At 39.3% G+C, this 16,452-nt stretch overlaps 1 protein-coding gene across 1 annotated transcript in view; it reads left to right on the top strand.

Moving 5' to 3' along the window:
• The window catches only part of LOC101747023 (alanine aminotransferase 1), a 153,534-nt gene that overhangs the window by 16,529 nt on the left and 120,553 nt on the right, over positions 1 to 16,452 (top strand). The window lies entirely within an intron of this gene.

The following is a 16,452-nucleotide window of genomic DNA, read 5'->3' as shown; positions in this document are numbered from 1 at the left end:
GGCCGTACCGGTCGAGCTGGACCAAGAACTGGAGCCTCAATAACGGACCCCTCCTCTAATAAAGCATCGAACACAACATGCTCACACAATGAATTTATCTACTACTAGCATTCTCGGGCAGTTGCGTGTCCCGGAGTTCCCCCAACACAGCGCTGGGAAGTAATGGCGGGGTGTTTTATCTCCTCATATAATTTTAACAACTTTCGTGACGTTATTAGAAATTTTCCTTGAATCCTCAAAGATTTACGATTCCGAGTTGAAGTGTACTTGTATAGTTTTGGTGATAAATTTTAATGCTTCGGAATCGTCTTGTTTACGGCCACAGTCTCGGAGTTGAGTAACAATGTGGCATTATCACTGTCTGCGACCGAACTAATCAAGTACATGCTCAGTTTTGTGTGTTTCATTTGAGCTATCGACCGAGTTGGGGGACTGGAAATCTCAAACTACACCTAGTTAAGGACGTACCTACTTATTTATTTATTTATTTATACTTTATTTCAGTTTTTTTTTTAATTCCATTATATTTTGTTAGTAAGAACCAATGATTTTTTATACAACAGATATGTTATTTTCATAGTACTCTTCAGATCTGATCGCGCCATATATATCTACATATCTACCGATATAGTGCATACACATGTTGACAAGTAGCATTAATGAAAAGTACAAAAGATGGGATAAGCGCGTGAGTAAAAAAGATAGCTATAATTGGAACGATTGCACTTGTTATATTATTATTGCATTTGTCTAGACGCGACTAAAGACGAATCGTCCTAATTGGCCTGTTTTCGAGTCTTCACTTGACGTACGCTTGAAACATATCTGCTTCTTTTTACATATAAAATATCATTGGTAAGAACTACTTATAATCTATGTTAGTAACTTAAAAAATCTAACACATAAATATCATTACATACATTTTATATCAATACTTGTATTTAATTTTTTTTCCTTCCAAGTGCCTGCTGTGAAGGCTATTAATCAGCAGTCCCTCGATCTTGCTCGATATGATGTTCAGAAGACTGTTGCCACTGTCTCTGACTCGACGCAATAACGAGGCACTTCTCTTCCGCATTATTGCAAAGAAGTCATCGGTGTGAGATGTCGCAAACATTGTGGAAGCACACCAAATGCATGCACTTCTACTTATTATAGAAATGAAGTAAAGTGGTTCGACCACTCTAAATAGATAAAGGACATCTTGACTGACGCTACCGTTCTTGAAACATATGGATTTTTTTGTTATTTTTTTTGAAGTTATCCATAATGATATGTTGTATCACACGTTACACAGATACTCCTTAATTTTAACCTTGACAAGTGGCTAAGAGACTTCGATTAACCACAAGTACAAAATATTATCATTTCATATCTAAATATTAATATTTAGGTCTTTAACGGTGGGGTTTATTTGATCAGCCGTGCGGAGAAAAAGAGGTCCGAGACGTAATATTTTCAATGGGACTAGAGATCATTGGAACGAACCAAATTATTTATTTATTGATTTATTTATAAATTTACATTGGTGGACTTAATGCCTAAGGCATTCTCTACCAGTCAACCAAAGATAGTGCAGAGTACATAGTGGTAGGTGCAATGAAATTTATATTAAGTTACAAATACATACACATATACATATACAATATATATACACATACACACACATACACACATACATACAAAAATACATACATACAATAGTTTATACAGTATTAAAAGTATACAAATTATGAGATACATAATGGGTCTTTAATACCGTGATGTTTTCACGTTCTAAAATGTCTACCCTCGGGAATATTGATGGCAGACCGTCAGACACAATAGCTGATGTTTCAATGCATATTTCGGCTTTGTGGTGAACGAATTCTGCTAACTGCTTAAAATCAGGTGAGTCGTAAGAGGGCTGTCTTTATGTTTTTATTTATTTTTTATTGCTTAGATGGGTGGACGAACTCACAGCCCACCTGGTGTTAAGTGGTTACTGGAGCCCATAGACATCTACGACGTAAATGCGCCATCCACCTTGAGATATAAGTTCTAAGGTCTCAGTATAGTTACAACGGCTGCCCCGCCCTTCAAACCGAAACGCATTACTGCTTCACGGCAGAAATAGGCAGGGTGGTGGTACCTACCCGCGCGGAGTCACAAGAGTTCCTAGCACCAGTATAAAAACAAGACAAGACCGCAGCACCAACTCGTGATCATCTTCTAGCGGTTCCAGTGTTGCCTGAAGCTCTCATCGGACGTACATTCTTTATCTTGCTAATACAATTTAATTTCTAGGTTGTTTCTTTCATTGTATACATTTTATAATCTCCGACTTTTCGAATATTTATGAATTTCTATTATCGCTCAAATTTTAAATTGTACTGCCAACGGCTTCAGCTTCACAGTACTAAAAGCTCCTGCTCCGAGTTTACGTCTAGTCTATCCCGAGGCGATCCGAGGTGCTGGCGCCCTGGGATTCGATTTGTGTCGCCTGAGCGCAAATTGTATCATATTTCGTTCTTGCTGACTATTTTTTTATCGAGTTTGTATTCCCTTTACTTATTTTCTCTGAGCAGAGAGCTTATCTGCTCGTAAATGATTTCGTGTGCCGAAGGATAATATAAGCTCATGTTCACTGTTCCCCTAATTCGGCTGGAGTGTTTTTTATTATCTAGAAGCCATTGTCCTCTATGTGACTAGTGAATCTGGCGTCCATCCGCCAGTGTAAACTAAGAAACTAGTATTTAAATTTTATTGAACAGCGAATGTTTGATCTCTATGCGACACGCACGTGGCCTTCAGAGGCAACGTATAATAAATGATAATTTAGACTTGACTCGTGCCGGCTCTACACTTATATATTACTACAAGTTTTATGGACTTTTATATTCTTAATAGATCATAAAATGGGCCCTCAGAATTCTTTTAGTACGTGAGAATGCTCTTTGCAGAAATGTTCGTGATTGTCCACGCTGTGGGATCCTTACGTAAGCGATCCGAAGTTTTCCTCCTGTCCTCTCCACAAGCCTCGTTTGATGAAGGACGTGTCATAGCGCTCAGGAAACACCGTGGAGCTCATTACATAGCCGGATAGTACGTGGCAAAAAAGATCTCTGGAAATGCACTGTAGATGAACGCAGGGGCTCCAGGTAGTGTGAATGAACTCTACTCCGCTGGCGGGCCGTATGATGGTAAAACGAGATGATGGAATCATCTCAAACAATTTTTTTTTTATTACCTTGACGTGTGGACGAGCTCACAGCCAACCTGTTAAATGGTTACTGGAACACATAGACATCTACAACGTAAATGCGCCACACACCTTGAGATATAAGTTCTAAGGTCTCAGTATAGTTACAACGGCTGCCCCGTCCTTCAAACCGAAACGCATTACTGCTTCACGGCAGAAATAGGCGGGGCGGTGGTACTTACCCGTGCGGACTCACAAGAGGTCCTACCACCAGGAATTACGCAAATTATAATTTTGCGGGTTTGATTTTTATTACACGATGTTATTCCTTCACCATGGAAGTCAATCGTGAACAATTGTTAAGTACTTATTTCATTAGAAAAATTGGTACCCGGCTGCGGGATTCGAACACCGTTGCATCGCTCTATATACGAATGCACCGGACGTCTTATCCTTTAGGCCACGACGACTTCAATTCGAACTCCTTAGAGCACTCCCCATGGAACATACGGTACAAAATACAGAGGGAACTGAAGTCCCTCCGCAGACCCAGAGGTTCCAAACGATCCGTGAGAATGGGATTATCGACAATCCGAACGGCCCTCTTCTGTATGGAGTCAAATGGAAGAAGCTAGTGTTCATCTAGATATACATTTTACACGTCTACTATTATATAAAAACCGAATTGAATAACTAAGAACAGTTTGCAAGTTTGAAATAACTCTTTGAGTTCTGAACTCAATTTGAACTAAAGTTACTGGTTTACATGTGCATTTCCAACCGTTTTATTCACTTGCAGACTGCGGTTTTATCGTAGCGTGTTTTATTGTAATATTTAAGGACTTTTTTTAAGGAACCGTTCTTAATAAGGCTAGATAAAAGTTAGTCGGCGGTAGTACGATGAGCAGAAAGCAGCGTTCAATATGACAACCTGCGACCCCCTTCAAGTATTTATTGGAATGTTGGTGGATAGAATTTGGATTTGTGGAGAGCTATGGGGTTGCGAAAAATCCAAATTTTATTATGAAATCCCGATAAACAGGGCTACAAATTTGCTTTTAATCGAATTAGGTTGATATTAGAATGTCTTTGCAAACACAAAACAAACAGAACACAAAGAAAGTTTTTGTTTAAGACGAACACAAAATATAGAAAGAAGGAGAAAGTAACAAGAAATATATGATATTCCAAGCAACACAAGCAGGTACACAAAACAGAAAGCAATAATTAAAAAGGCGTAGCACAGAAAGGTAATACAGGATGCGCGTCGCAAGTCAGATTTCGACTGGTGGCGGTGGATCGGTAAAAATGCAACGACCGGTTCGTCTATGCACCGATGTACTAGCGAAATATTATCGCCGCCGCTACACTGCAGTTATCGCCTGACTTTGCTCGTGAATTAATTTTGTTTAGTGTAAATAATGTTTTCTATGACTGTGTGATAAATGAATGTGTTGATATAAAATTAAGTATGTATATATGTTTGTATGTATTGTTGTTTAGTGTAATTATAATAAAATATTATAAAATAAATAAATACATGTGAGTCACCCACATTGCTCATTATAGCTAAGCACTGTTTTTTCTCAACCTAACTATTTCCATTTATGAATTTATGAAAAAATATTGAAAAATATTGAGAGACACGTTAATAGCTACTAAGCAAAGAAAAGTATTATTTAAATTTATTTATTATTTAAACGCTCTGACGAAGCCTCGGGCTTAGCCCACGAACTGCTCCAGAGGTTTCAACTGAAATAGAAACAAAGGTGCACACTTCAAAGCGCATGTGTCTGATTACTCTCCAACACACGTCACAGCTTTGAGCTTCCATTATAAGCTCTAAAAGTGTAGTAAATTAGTACAAAATTAATTAAAAACAGTATAATTTTAATTTTGATGGAAATTAACATAGTTTCTCAGGTTACATTAATTTTATTAATTTGAAGTCGTCGTGGCCTAAAGGATAAGACGTCCGGTGCATTTGTATCTAGCGATGCAACGGTGTTCGAATCCCGCAGGCGGGTACCAATTTTCCTAATGAAATACGTACTTAACAAATGTTCACGATTGACTCCTACGGAGAAGGAATAGCATCGTGTAATAAAAATCAAACCCGCAAAATTATAATTTGCGTAATTACTGGTGGTAGGACCTCTTGTGAATCCGCACGGGTAGGTACCACCGCCCCGCCTATATCTGCCGTGAAGCAGTAATGCGTTTCCGTTTGAAGGACGGGCAGCCGTTGTATCTATACTGAGACCTTAGAACTTATATCTCAAGGTGTGTGGCGCATTTACGTTGTATAATCACCAAGTTCCATCTAAACAGCTAGCAGTAGCACATTATCGAAAATATGGTCCCTATCGTCAACCCACTAAAAATCCAGAATCCAAGTCAACCGTCCTCTCAAATCAATTACTTACAGTGTACATACCTCGGTAGCGTCTCCAAGTGTCGTAAATCTATCGCCAATAGCTGTTAGGTCGGGTCCCGCAGCGTACACTCGCCGTAACCACTCGCCTGGATGCAGGTCAACCGTGTTATTTATTGGAGATCTACTTTTGTTTATTGAATTTTGTTCAGGAAAGAATGGAGGTATATTTTATATTCATACGGAGTATCTCGTATTATTTCGCGGTACGTTTACGAAAGTAGTTGTTTCTTGGTCAAGTTGATATGTCATCAAACGCATGTTCCAAATGCAAACTAGAAGATACGCAAGTCGTGCGCTTCTTAACGGGTTGACTGGTGGTAGGAACTCTTGTGAGTCCGCGCGGGTAGGTACCACCGCCCTGCCTATTTCTGCCGTGAAGCAGTAATGCGTCTCGGTTTGAAGGAAGGGCGGGGCAGCCGTTGTGACTATACTGAGACCTTAGAACTTATGTCTCAAGGTGGGTGGTGTATTTACCTTGTAGATGTCTATGGGCTCCTGAAACCACTTAACACCAGGTGGGCTGTGAGCTCGTCCACCCACCTAGGAAATAATAAAAAAAAGAGTTATGCGGCTTAAAAAGCCCCATGCGCGATTGTCCTCTGATGCGGCAGTCATACCCGCGTTCTTTCGCTTGAAACAGGAGGCGACTATGACCAGATTTCCACGGGCATGAGTCATTTTCAAAAACGGTCCTTTATGGGGCTTATCATGTCTCATACGCACTGTAAAGAAGTTCAATCTTGCCTCGAAAAGACCTTATACACACTAGCTGAAAGTCTTACAAAACTGGTCCGCAATCAACGTCCTAACGTTGCGTTGTTCTATGATAATATTTCAACGTTTTCGTCGACGTCGAACTGGGACCCGGGATGGGAAACCTTTTCTAATCCTGGCCTTCTAATGTTTTCGGGTCTCCCCCGTATTCTCGTTTGGGAACTGGCGAGGGGACCAAGAAAATGATATGCTTTACACGTATCTTGGAAAGGGCCAATGACGGATGACGGATGATCGCATTCTCCGATCTTTACGGGATCGTGTTGTGGGCTGTGTGGAACTATGAGCCTGCCGGCTTTTTTACGCTAGAGTAAAGACAGGGATTTGTCGACCAATTATGGAAATTGTTTAATTAATGAACAATTAAAGTTAAAACACGTGGTCGTTTGTTGCTAATTCTGCTCCATTCGATATCTTACCACAGAGTGTCAAATAAAATGTCAGTGCATTAATAATCCAAGCGAACCATTTGTTCATGTTCATATCTACGAATTACCTTCGGTAAACGTATTTCCTTTTACGCATTTACTTCTTTCTGAGTTTTATTATTCCCTTGTCATACGGTGAGAATCAACCCTTTCAATTATGTCATAACCTCTACATTTACTTACGGAACCTTTCCGACTCTATTCTATTTGCTCTGTTTAAAACGATTTTGTTTGGACTGAACGCGACGACCTAAGTAAGTCACAGGACAAGAATATACCGCATCCACGACTTACTTTTTCAATTGAAATTGAAATGGTACTGGTATTTTTAATGTGATAGTTTGTTTGTTTGTTACTCAATCACGCAAGAATGGTTGAATAGAACTGAAAGAAATGTCGCGGAAAAAAAATTAGTTTGTAACCTGGATTAAGATATACACTATTTTATCACGGTAAATGATATTACCTTAAAAAAATCTGTTACATTTGTAATAAGTACGTACAATAGCGTATTCGCTGGTATGTTATTGTACGTCCCAACAAATCTACGAAGCGACTGCTAGTTTGTCAACCAAACACAAGGTACTTTCTATTCCGGTAAAAGTTAATGTGTTTCGTTATTTTTTTATTTACAAATTTAACACGAATGATGGGATCACGTCTAGTGCTCATTTAATCTTGTCTAGTCAAAGTTTCGGATTCAAATGAGAAAAGGAAACATGAAATAACTTATATATTAAGGCGTTTCTAGTTTTATATAGTTCTGTGGCGTATACGAATTGGCAGTGTGTCGCTCTCCTCAACCGCGTGAGCGGAAGCTCCACGATTTCCCGCCGACGCAAAAAATGGTTCACCGGTAATAAATAAAACAGAATAAAAAAGTTATCAACAAACGTCGTTAAGTCTTCTATCTACTGAGATAGTTCGTAGAGCACAAGACAGAGCAGTTAACTCATGTCGGTTGCTCCTTACAAGATGCTTCGTAAGGAGCCTACGATACAGATAACTAAGCTGATCTATATTTTCTGTATATTGATGGACGAGATCACTTGGTGATTGTTTGGGTTGTCAATACACTGGTAATACCACACTTCAAACAGAAACACTTGTGCACAGCGGCAGAAGTAATGAGCGTGGACCCGGAGTGCCCCGGTGCCACCTCAACTTGATGATATCTATATCTTTACTCTATTCCTAATATTATAAAGAAGAAATATTTGTTTGTATTGAATAGGCTCCGAAACTACTGAACAGATTTGAAAAATTCTTTCACTGTTTCGAAGCTACACTATTCCCGAGTGACATAGGCTATAATCTTTTTTGAAAAAAAATTGGGATCCTTACTAAAACTCCAATAATGTAACCCAAGGTGTAAAATAATTACCTAAAATATTCTTTACATCGCGTGCCCTGCGAAAACTATTGATGATAGAATAATGTACTACGTATTTGTAGAGCACATTATTATTTACAAAAAGTATCGCGACAGCATGTCTAACTATTATAGTTGTGTGTAATAAGTGTTATTTTATTTAAAAAAATAAAACAACGTCAAATATCGTTGAAATGTTTGTTAAAGACCCGAGTGGAGCCGGAGCGTGCCGCTAGTTCACTATGAGCGCATATATAACACCGAGTTAGCTGTTCTAGTGACAATGTCAAAAAAATGCAAGCAGGTGAACTCAAGAGCTCATGGCTTACGTGGGTATGTAATCGGCAATGACAGTCAGACGAGCTCACGGCGCACATAATGGTAAGGATTGCTACTGCTAATGGACATCAGCAATCCCAGGGGCTCAGTCAAGTTGCAGTGCTAATATTGCCACCCGACTTCAGACGTTTGATTTTTCAATTGCATTGTTGTAATACAATGTTTATACCCATTTGGAAGGAGAACCTTCTCTAACGAAGGCCAGCCGATGCACCGGTGGTCGTGAATACTATAAATCTACATTGCTGTGTCCGTCCAACCAAACATTAATAATTCATATACACTCGCGTGCTCCACGAACTGAAAGCTTTTGATATACGAAGCTTCAGAGCTTTTCGAAACTCGATATACGCGTGAAAAACTTGTTATTTTTTATTCTCAAAATAAACGGTATTTATTTTTCATTGTAGTGTTGTTCAGATTTTTTTATTATTGCATAAATCGGTGGACGAGCTCACAGCCCACCTGGTGTTAAGTGGTTACTGGAGCCCATAGACATCCACAACGTAAATGCGCCACCCACCTTGAGCTATAACTTCTAAGGTCTCAAGTATAGTTACAACGGCTGCCCCACCTTTCAAACCGAAACGCATTACTGCTTCACGGCAGAAATAGGCAGGGTGGTGGTACCCACCCGCGCGGACTCACAAGAGGTCCTGCCACCAGTAAATTATTTTCGGACGATAATTGGCTGGCCCTGCATTGTAACGTGATGTCTTCCAGCTGTAACAACCACGCAGTCCGTGTCCCCACACTTCGTTTTCCGTCTCTTTTTTTTAATTCTTTAGGGTTAGGCAGCGGATACTTGGACTTCCCTGGTCAGAGATAGAATTAATGTTCCTCGATGTCAACTAAAAATATTTAAGCCTATTTGATCAAGACATGCCACTTGGACAATCTCTAGGAAAATTTATAAGATGACAACTTCGACAGAAATGCCCTATGCCAAACATTGGGGAGTGTTCTGAGGAATTGTCTGCGATGATTCCATCATCTCGTTTTTACCCCCGCCCGCCACCGGTGTAGAGTTCATCCATATTACCTGAAGCTACTACGGTCATCTAGTGCGCTTCCAGAGATCTTTTCTGCTACGTACCATCCGGCTTTGGAATGAGGTCCCCTCCACGGTGTTTCCTGAGCGCTATAACATGTCCTTCTTCAAACGAGGCTTGTGGAGAGTATTAAACGTCAGGCAGCGGCTTGGATCTGCCCCTGGCATTGCTGATGTCCATGAGCGACGGTAACAACTTATCATCAGGTGGGCCGTATACTCGTCTGTCTACACGGGCAGTAAAAATATAAAAAGACAAATCGTAGTCTTTTGGGACATGGAAGCTCACAATGAGCCTTGCTCTCAAAGATGTAAGACCCATTGACTTACTGAGCCATACGAAACGATCCTTCGGGTACTCTAGCAGCCGGGTCTTGATAATCTACATATAATGTATAGAGAACTTTTTTCAAAATTGATATGATAATTAAAAAAGGAAAGGAAGTTATTTCCAACGGTATCGAACCTATCTCCTCGCGTCGCAGGGTGGGCGGAGGCCTACGGGCTCTACGAGTTCTGTGTGGTTAGCGCGAGTTGCTTAACGTTCTCGAAAGCGTAAAAGTTAGCTCATATTTGTATGGAATGGGATTGATTGCCTACGCTAGGGGCGCTGTGCTAATTGGGCTAACCTTTACGCTATCGAGAACGTTAAAAAAACACGTGTGGCGCTCGGGAACTGCCGCGGTAAAGCGGTATTGCAAAGCATTTTTTATCAACTTATGCAATTATAATTAGACAATAATAATTTAATATTAAAACAATAATAAAATAAGACCACACTATATTTATAAATATTAACAAAAGCAAAACATTTACTGTCCCCTTCACACTCATAAGCTAGACCGCGCGAGAGAGAGATGGGCAGACTTTTCATGATATGCATGCAGTGCGACGTCACTCCGTGCGCTTATTCACAAACACTACACAAGCGCAACGTGTGAATGTGTTGAACCCGAGCTACATGGTAGGCGGAGTGGGGTGTAAGGTTTTTTTTGTTACGGAATTCCTTGATTCGGTCGCCGCGCTCAAGGCCCGCGATAGAAGCTATGCAATAGCTTCAAAACTCGCACTAAGCACACTGGTACCCGAGTGAACAAACTGAAGTCACATCTCGTAACCGAGTATTTGAATACAAAAATAGCGTGACAGCGTCTCTCGTTGTACCTAACGTTTGATATATTTTCTCTTTGCTTGATGGATCAGTTTTACGAGTAATAAATCGTTTATTTATTAGACTATTAAATAACTTTATGTACGTTTCATAGCACTGTTAGCGTTGTCTAAATTATAAACGTTATGTTCGTTATTATTATTATGTTACGACATTTATTTTCGACGTCAATGGTTCCAATCAATGTGAAGAAGTTTAACTTAGACGCAATAAAGCAACGATTTCTTGAGCAAAAGGGTTAGTTAGACTTATTATAAAATAGTCGAGACCAAATCGTAGGAAACGTCATTGTGTGTGAAGAACAAAGGGAAGACCTTCCGCCGGGCGTCTTTGTCACTTTTCATTCGTTTAGATGATTCATTACGACTCGTTCGCTTCAAGCTGTGAGTGCCTCCATCCATTGTAGTTACTGAGTCGATGTCTTAATGGCATTTGGATCATGGCCGCGCTACCCCTAAAACAAGACGGAATGTATTTGGATTGGTATAGCCTAGTTAATTAAAAAAAATATGTGTGGTGTCGTGGGACACCGGATAGGAACGAAGTTCCTTATTATAAAAATATTAATTTTAAGTTATATTCGAGGTATGAAGAAAATAATTATTCGGGTATACATTTTTTATTATGATTTTTATTGATAAAAATAATCGCAAGGGTCAACCACTCTGCAGTGCAGTGGAGCAGCCTCGCCCTGGGGAGCCGCCTGCTTGATCACGGTATCCCCAACGCCGAGTAAGTATGATTTAGCAAGAGAAATACGAGAAGGTCTGTGGACACCAACTGTGTAATATCTCGTCACCGCGATTCAGGAATTGTTGAATTTACGTGCAGCGACATCTGTTGATTACAAACTAAATAGAAAAAATCTTACGTTACGGACGTTTTTTCCCGGTTAGGTTACCCCTTCGCATCGTCCCATAAGGAACTTCGTTCCAAAATCGTATGAATTAAACAAGTGTTACTTTCGACCTGCATATACTCGAATTTAAGAACCGAAGGCAGTGATCGACTGCACTGAATTCCAGCCCACTAGAAACTGGGTCAATCCTTTTATTTCCTTTCGTATTTGATGTGTTCCCAAACGCGCCAGTGAGGGAACGTATTCAGAGTCCACTTCAAAGTGAAGACTAGTTCGAAGTATTTTAGGTAATCTTTTCCACTAGTTCTTTGGATACACGCCGATTGATCTGTATACGATCCATATTATGTTGAAGCAGTGGACGTTTGTGTTATTCTCGTAAAGTCGATAGAACTCTGCGATTTATCTATCCGATGAATACTGATTGTGGGTGAACTTGTGAGTCGTATACCTGTTGTATATTATCCCGCCGAGTTATCGTGAGATTTGGTATGAGTGATACATTTACTGCTTTTGTAAATACTTTAGTCGCTCAGTGTGCTTAGTGTGAGTTTTTTAACGGTCTCGATAGCGTAAATGTTAGCTCATATTTGTATGGAATGGGATCGTTTGCCGCTAGGGGCGCTGTTCCAACTGCATACAAAATCGGATTAACTTTTACGCTATCGAGAAAGTTAAGAAACTCGCACTAAGCACACAGATTCGATTACAATAGTACTCTTGCCATTTGAAGAAAACTCATGATTTAATAAAATGTAGTAAATAAAAATTTCAGAAGATTTGACATTCTACAAGAATATGTTGACGGCATTTTAGATGGATAGTTCGATTTTTAAAAAAAAACATGACGAAGTCGTCTTTTTCTAATTACCGGTAGGAGCCGGTTAGGTTCTTTGCTGTGACGGCGTCAAGCTGGTTTCCTGATTCCTCTTACTCAAACAATTATTGAAGTAAGTTTTATAAAAAAATAATATTATTTTAACAAATTTATAGACAGGATAAAACAAAGAAATAATATTACTGGTTTAGTTAAGTATATAACAGATGAGACTAGAATCAAAATACAACGAAAAAACCCTTAATCCCCGAAAATCTTCCATCATCATCTGACTCCGAGCCAGTAAAGGGCGTTGTTTACGATCTCGTCCGGCCCTGGATCAAAATACACAATATGCCACGTAAATACAGAGAGAGAACCTTAGGGCTGGTTATAAAGTGGAAAGATTCTGGCTTCTTTCACGGTCGACTTGTTTGCGTTACGAAGGTTTTATTTCTTGGGCCTTAATAAGAAAATACAGGGCTTAAGATAGATGGCTTGTGTCTTTATCTGTGTGTATTTTACAGTGTAGAATTCTTTCTATGGTTACGGTGTAGATTTGAACGTGAACCAGTCGCAAGGCCCGACGCGAGTACACTGGGTTTTCATAACATAGGTCGTGGACCACACGCTCTGCACAAATATACGTTTTTAGCTTGTAGAAAATTTTAGAACTAACAGCGAACGTTAAGTTATGTAAATTACGGTTGGCTGGCAGATCGGCACGTAACCGCAGTTTTATAATGTCTCCGAATAATTCATGGTGCGCCGCCCGGCACCAATATGCAAAGCGTTTACTGACTCCCGCTCGACCCGGCCACGGCGCCCTTACAACATATTATACTCAGTCTAGTATAGCTCAGTCTTGCACTCTACTTACTGTAGAATAAAATAAAATTATATTATAATGAGGCATTTTTGGACTCGTCCTTAATTAAAGAAATGTATAGAAGAAGTATGTACATAAGATTAAAATGAAATGTTTTTCTAATCAAACTACCATTTGCGTCAATCAATCAGAAAGTATTGAAAATATAATTAGTATGTTAGCTCTTAATGTACATTTATACATTTGATATATTTTTTCTTTTTATTGCTTAGATAAGTGGACGAGCTCAGAGCCCACCTGGTGTTAGGTGGTTACTGGAGCCCATAGACATCTACAACGTAAATGCGCCACCCACCTTGAGATATGAGTTCTGAGGTCTCAAGTATAGTTACAACGGCTGCCCCACCCTTCAAACCGAAACGCATTACTGCTTCACGACAGAAATAGGCAGGGTGGTGGTACTTACCCGCGCGGACTCACATGAGGTCCTACTACTAGTGCTGTTACGAGTATTGTACATTTATATATTTAATAACACATTACATAATTTAGATGACATTAAACAGCTTTGTGAACGGTAGTCATTAAAAAACATGCTGTGACACGCTGTATGTATTATGTACTTATGTGGAGTAAAAGCTTTAGTATTGAAAACCTTTAAAACTCTTTAGTTTTAAAAAAAAAACATTTTTTTCTATTCACTGACCTGTCTGTCATTCATTGAGAGAATATATTAATTTAAAAAGGAGTTTAAAGGCTTTGGATTCTGTTTTTTTTTTTATATATTACAGAAAACGCAATTAACATGCTGTACCCGCATTTATAGCAACAACTTGTTTTCAGAAAGTTGAAACATGTGAATATATGTCGAGCTGACATCTGCGATGCTGATACCTCGCGTGTGAGGCTGTGTGTCGGCTACTCATTACTGAGCGAGGAAAGTATGCGTCTTCCGATCTGTTAAGAGGAAATGTTATGAGGATTTAAATGAATAAAGAAGGATAAAGGTAAAAGATCGTACAACATAAAATTGATTAGGCACTAAACCTCTGGGTTACACTTGTGATTTGAAATGTTAATGTAATGCGGTAGTTAGGCGACGGGAAGGAAGGTGGGCAGGAAGGCAGGCAGGAGGTCCTTCACGAGTGCTCCGCTCGTTAAATTCTTTATATCGCACCCGACTACCTGCCACAAACCCATTCGCGGTGCTGCCTTTGTGTATGTACATTTACTTGTACTAGTAACTAATCATTTTCTAATAATCTATATATTAATACGTGAAGCAAAAACTTTGTGCCCCTTTTTACGAAAATTGCGCGGACGAAGGAGTATGAAATTTTCCTCACTTATAGAGAATATAGAGCAGAATAGAAGTGCAGAATGCAATTTTTTTTTTTTATGTATTAATAATACATTAAATCAATAAAAAAACATTACTCACACTACCATGTATTTGATACAACACATATACACACACATATAGTGTTTACTTTGAAAGTCTGTGGTCAAATTGAGAATAGATTAATATTGTTTGTCTTTAATATTATTTGTCCATAGGGTAGTCTTGGCGAAATCTGTGATTATAGAACTATAATAGAGATAATAGAAATATAATAGAACCCATAAAGCTCACTAACTAAATGCCGCCACTTACCTTGAGGTCTAAGTCTAAACAACTGGATGGTGGCACCAAAACGTCACGTCAACGACACGTCAGCACAACACTACCCTCGTCCTGAACAGATCAATCACCCGATGACATTTAAATGACTCTATCGTGCAGGGAGAACAACTGATTTCAACTGAACTCAATGCAGTTAATTCGTAAGAATACATACTAGTGATTCTACTGTAGTCGAAATTACACTAATTAATTGAAATTATAAGTTTGGACATTATTATGATTGTATTTTATACTTCTATATACACAAATTTCGCCAAGGCTACTCTATAAAAAATATTAATAGAGACAAACAATATTTAATCTATTCTCAATTTGACCACAGACGTCAAGAGCAAAAGTTTGACAATAAATAGTATGCGTGCGTGTGTGCGTTAAATACATGGTATGTAGTGTGTGTAATGTTTTCTTTATTGATTTAATGTATCTTTTATGCATTATTTAAAAAAAATATTAGCATTGTGCACTTCTTCTCTATATTCTCTATAAGTGTGGAAAATTTCATGCTCCTCCGTCCGCGCAATTTTCGTAAAAAGGGATACAAAGTTTTTGCTTCACGTATTAATATATAGATAATAGAGCACTAAAGTCAGTTGAGAAATGTAAACGCGCATTTGTGTCGGCGAGTGGAGCTTAACGAACTGGAGTTGTACGCACAGGCACACGCCGCGACAAGCCCTACATCCCGATTGAATATTTACATTTATCTAATATATATGAATAGCTAAGGAATTATAAGGTTTCCTGAATTACATCATCACCATCATCAACAGCCCACAGTCGTCCACTGCAGGACATAGGCCTCTCCCAATCCACACCACTGAGCCCGGTCTGCGGCTTTCCTCATCCACTTCTTGCCGGCCACCGTTCGGAGGTCATCGCACCACCTAGCCAGGGGTGTCCCACGTTACGTCTTCCGCTAAAGTTCTAAAACAGTTAGTTAACGTTCTAAAGTCATCGACTTAGCTCAAAGGGTCAGCAAGCTGAAGTGGCAGTGGACTGCCGTAGGACTGACAATCGCTGGAGCAGACGGGATCCTGAATTACGACAAAGAATATTTCGATTGGAACAACGACTCTAGTTCTGAGTGCTTAGTGCGAGTTTTTTAACATTCTCGATAGCGTAAAAGTTAGCTCATATTTATATGGAATGGGATCGTTTGCCTACGTTTGCCGTTAGGGGTGCTGTTCCAACTGCATACAATATTGGGTTAACTTTTACGCTATCGAGAACGTTAAAAAACTCGCACTAAGCACACTGCTTATCAGTTGATCTTGTTAATATCTCGGTTGAAGCTCTGTTTGCATGAATCGATTAATACTATCGATCCACGTATCGATGCGAGTGTGGCTAATCACCGGATGGCTACTTATAGATTCTAAGCTTACTTGAGGCTTATTATTTCAGGAAGTAATAGCCAGGAATGCGGTACAGGCTTCATAAATACTATATCATCGAAAGAAAAATACGGTGAAATGTTTTGTAAATTAACATTAGTGTATCGGATTTCATT

This window comes from Bombyx mori, chromosome 11 (genome assembly GCF_030269925.1).
Source record: "Bombyx mori chromosome 11, ASM3026992v2".
NCBI lineage: Eukaryota > Metazoa > Arthropoda > Insecta > Lepidoptera > Bombycidae > Bombyx > Bombyx mori.
The sequence above is the reverse complement of the archived record's forward strand: the minus strand, read 5'-3'. Positions and strand labels throughout refer to the sequence as shown.